The sequence below is a fragment of the Pipra filicauda genome, unplaced genomic scaffold (assembly GCF_003945595.2).
Source record: "Pipra filicauda isolate LSUMZ 115617 unplaced genomic scaffold, ASM394559v2 scaffold128_size5466820_pilon, whole genome shotgun sequence".
NCBI lineage: Eukaryota > Metazoa > Chordata > Aves > Passeriformes > Pipridae > Pipra > Pipra filicauda.
This window is the reverse complement of record NW_024103751.1, coordinates 1,385,404-1,390,285: the sequence shown is the minus strand read 5'-3', so window position 1 is coordinate 1,390,285 and position 4,882 is coordinate 1,385,404. Positions and strand designations below refer to the sequence as shown.

Below are 4,882 nucleotides of genomic sequence, written 5' to 3'. Positions count from 1 at the left end.
TTGAAACTTGTTATTTTGTCTCTAGGTGTTGCAGCATAATTGCATCACAGAATCACAGAACAACAGAATAGTTTTTGTTGGAAGGAACCTTTAAAGGTCATCGAGTTCCAACCCTGCAGTGAACAGGGACACCTTCAACCACATAGGTTTCTCAGAGCCCCATTCAATCTGACCTTGAATGTTTCCTTATCCACTGCCTCTTTGAGAAAGGTTTCACCACCGTAGTGTTCATTGTAAAAAAGTTGCTACCTTATATCTATAGCTTGAATCAGCCCTCTTTTAGTTGAAAACCATTAACCCTCGTCCTACTAAAAATTCTGTTCCCAACTTTCTTATAAGTTCCCTTTTTGGTAATGAAAGGCCACCATAAGGGATACTGAGCAAGTTTGCAGATGACAAAAAACTGGGAGGAGCTGTTGACTCCCTCAAAGGCAAGGAGCTCCGCAGAGAGACCTTGACAAATTAGAGTGCTGGACAGTAACCAACTGCATGAAGTTCAACGAGGGAAAGTGCTGGATTCTGCACCTGGGATGGGGCAACCGCAGCTGTACATACAGAGTGGGGAATGAGATGCTGGAAAGCAGTGCCATGGAAAGAGACCTGGGGGTCCTGGTTGATGGCAGGTTGAATGTGCAGTGCCCTGGTAGCCAGGAGGGCCAGCCATGTCCTGGGGGGCACCAGGCAAAGTATCACCAGTTGGTTGAGGAAGGGGATTGTCCCGCTCTGCTCTGCAGTGGGGCAGCCTCATCTTCAATATTGTGTGCAGTTTTGGGTGCCACAATATAAGAAAGATATTAAGCTGCTAGAGGGTGTCCAAAGGAGGGCAATGAAGATGGTGAAGGGCCTTGAGGGGAAGCTGTCTGAGTAGCAGCTGAGGTCACTTGGTCTGTTCAGCCTGAAGAAGAGGAGACTGAGGGGAGACCTCATTGCAGTTACAACTTCCTCACGAGGGGAGGAGGAGGGGCAGGCACTGGTCTCTTCTCTGTGGTGACCAGTAACAGGATCCAAGGGAATGGCCTGAAGTTGTACCAGGGGAGGTTTAGGTTGGATATTAGAAAGAGGTTCTTTACCCAGAAGGGTGGTTGGGCACTGGAACAGGCTCCCCAGGGAAGTGGTCACAGCACCAAGCCTTATAGAGTTCAAGAAGCATTTGGGTGATACTCACTCACATGGGGTGACTCTTGGGGATTATCCTGTGGAGGACTAAGGTCTGAATTTTAATGATCCTTGTGAGTCCATTCCAACTCAGTATATTTTGTGGTTCTGTGATTCCATGATAATAATCAAGTCCCCTCCTGTTCTGCTTCTGACCAGAAATGTAGTGGACTGATGAGGAGAGATTATACACAGTGAACTAGGTTCCCTCCTTAATTTTCTACTGAAGCTGCATGCAAAGGCCATCAAGACCCCAAACTGTGTGAATAATTAATTTTCTCATCTGCAGAACAGCAGAGTTTCATAGTCAGTCAAATAAAAAGGCATCACTATCTCTCTGGAAATGTTTTGGTTAACAAGTTTCTTACAATCTAAAGTTTTAACTCCAAGCTCCCTAGATTTATATCTTGATCAGTTGTTGGATGTGGTATTCCTGCTGCTATTGCACTATAGTCAAGACTCGGGAGTGATGGTTACACCATACAGAGAATCCTGAGTGCAGAACCACAAAATGTCTTATCTATAGCATTTAAGAGTGGAGCATAAGTAAAGAATGATTCCTGAAATAAGGGATGGCTAAGGGCAAAGATATTACTTGTCAGTTTTGGTCTTTGAATACAAATTATCTTCTGACCATGATAACTGAGGTCTGGATTTGGGAGACCAGAATTTCTGCTGTAGTCCTCTCCATTGTGCTCCGAGTCTGTCTGTCAGGAACAACTCAGAAGACAAATGAGCCATCTGCTGATAGTCCTTGCAGCTGTGCTCATCATCAGATTTGTGTAAGAGTTCAAAAAAAATAAGACATGATGCTTTGAGTCAGAAAATGGAGTAACATGGCAACGAAAGCTCTGACAGTCATTCAAAATGTTACTGGTAATAATCCAGGAGCCCTGGACACAGCTAAAAAATTCATGACCTCATAACAGAGTTTGTGAATGAATCTGTGAGTGTTCTTTTGTTTACCAGTGTCAAAACTCAACAGTGTTATCCATTCAAAAAATGGATAACAGTAAAGATGGATGAAAAATCCCTAAATATCTGGCTCTTGCCTTATAGAAGAAGAGAAGAATATGAATAGATATGACAAGATGGGTTAGGAGGAATTACTGAGATACAGTAAAGCAATGGCTTAGACTCAGAATACTTCTATTGGAAGTATATATATACTTCTATTCACCAAATATTTTGGGTGAAATATTTGAATTTACAAGGGGATAGAAGAGAACATTCTCAAAGGAATTCCTTTGCTACGAATCATCAGGAACAATGCAGATATCCAGCTCTTGTTTATTCTCCTTCACAGCTTCTATAAGGAACTAAGCAATTTAATCTTCTTCTGAATTTAATAGTGAATATTCCATCTTCTCAACATTGGTGAGAATTTCTATTCCTGCTATACTATTTCAGAAACTATTTCAGAATACGCTATTTTATACTATAGAGTATATACTATTTCAGAAACTGTAATGAATTATATCTGCTTTATTAATTACCTAGCCTTCCAGTTATTAAGGTATTTAAATTTTCAAGTGACTTTTTGCTTAGGCTCCCCATTGCAGTCGCTAGCTTTTAGAAATTGATAATAATCTTATTTTACACTTTTTCCAAGGAATATAGCAAGTTCAAGAAACACACTGCTCAGGCCAACTCTGTTCCTTTATCTGACCTAAGAGTGCCCCTTGGAGGGATTGTCAGAGTGTTGTCAGCAATCAAACTGTTAAATTTTATATTACAATAAACAAGATGCAAAGTAAAGACACAGTGGAGTCATTCACAGTGTAACAGAAAACTGTATCATAAAACTTATGTATATTGCAGCAGTTGCAATGTCTTCTAGTATTCATCCACTGTTCAATCCTGGTGTAACTCTCAAGACTTCCTGTGAAATAAAAACATATATATTTGAACATGTGGAAAGAATTAATTGCATACTAAGTTTCAAAGAAGGTGTTGGTTCCTTCCATTAATGATCTTACACTTTTTCCATGTTCAGTTGTTTCTCTGTCTCTTTGTAAGTGAAAAAAGAAGAAAATGAAAAATGAGAATCTGACTTCTGAACTTCTTACTGTAATGAAAAAAAGTAACTTGAAATAAATTCATGTAAATGACATGGTTGATAAGAAGAAGGTAAACATTATCATAGTGGGACAATAGTAGTAGTAATGTGTATGAGTTTATAAAGTTTATAATCTTTAGAAAGTTACAAAACTGCATAAATAATAATAATAATAATAAAAACAAACAAAGGTTAAAGTGAGTTTCTAGATGCTTAAAAGACTACAGTACATGTGTTTTCCTTGTCCTAAGTGCTCCCAGAATCCTGGGTAATATAAAGTACTTTTTAGGCAAAAAATATATTTTGAGCTCCTACGAATATTAAGAGTTGAAAAATAATAACTGATATAATCTTTAATGAGTGTGTCTTAAAGAGTATTTCATGGTTGTTGGAAGTTAAATGTGTCTACTGTTTCTGATAATTTTATATAATAGTATACAAAACCTCCCTTAGCTTTTCAAATCTAAAGTACTGTGTCTCCTATGAAAACCCATTATGAACAGAAGATTTAAATTGTGGAACAATTTTAAATTGTGAAAAACAGTGGCTTATATGTCACAAAACAAGGATATCTTCCTTAACATGTGACTCAAAGGTTGATGTCTGTATCTGTGTAATTTTTTACTACCAGGGTTACAAATGAAAATGCATAATTTACACCTTACAGGAAGGCTTTTGACTCTGTGTTACAGACTAAACACAGAAAAAAATATTCTAAATCTGACAATCATAATTCCATGTTTAAAGAAAATATTAAGGAAAGGAACTAAATCACTATTTTAAGCACAGTCATAGAATCATAGAATCATAGAATCATAGAATCATAGAATCATAGAATCATAGAATCATAGAATAGATTAGGTTGGAAAAGACCTCCAAGATCATCAAGTCCAACCCCTTGATCCAACTCCAATTACTATATCATGGCACTAAGGGCCACGTCCAATCTCTTTTTCAAAACCTCCAGGGATGGTGAATCCACCACCTCTCTGGGTAGGCTGTTCCAATGTCTGATAACCCTCTCTGTAAAGAATTTCTTCCTAACATCTAACCTAAACCTCCCCTGGCAGAGCTTGAGCCCATGTCCCCTTGTCCTATTGTTGGTTGCCTGGGAGAAGAGACCAACCCCCGCCTGGCTATAACCTCCCTTCAGGTAGTTGAAGAGAGTGATGAGGTTGCCTCTAAGCCTTCTCTTCTCCAGACTAAACAACCCCAGCTCCCGCAGTCTCTCCTCATTGGACTTGTGTTCAAGTCCCTCACCAGCCCCGTTGCTCTTCTCTGGACCTGCTCCAGCCCCTCAATGTCCTTCCTGAACTGAGGGGCCCAGAACTGGACACAATACTCAAGATGTGGCCTCACCAATGCAGAGTACAGGGAAAGGATCACTTCCCTGCTCCTGCTGGCCACACTGTTCCTGATGCAGGTCAGGATGCCATTGACCTTCTTGGGCACCTGGGCACACTCTGGCTCATGTTCAGCCTCCTGTCAATCAGCACCCCCAGGTCCCTTCCTGCCTGGCTGCTCTCCAGCCACTCTGTTCCCAGCCTGTAGCGCTGCAGGGGGTTGTTGTGGCCAAAGTGCAGGACCCGGCACTTGGCCTTGTTGAACTTCATTCCATTGGAGTCAGCCCAACTCTCCAGCCTATCCAGGTCCCTCTGCAGAGCCCTC

The 4,882-nt window shown here is 40.5% G+C and overlaps 1 long non-coding RNA gene across 1 annotated transcript; it reads right to left on the bottom strand.

Annotated features, from left to right (window-relative positions):
• Positions 1-2,925: 2,925 nt before the first annotated feature.
• Positions 2,926-3,184, bottom strand: LOC120325198. The gene is made up of 2 exons (XR_005567082.1): positions 3,135-3,184; positions 2,926-3,037 (listed from the first exon to the last, which is right to left on the bottom strand). It is a non-coding gene; the product is annotated as an uncharacterized LOC120325198 (long non-coding RNA).
• Positions 3,185-4,882: the final 1,698 nt, after the last annotated feature.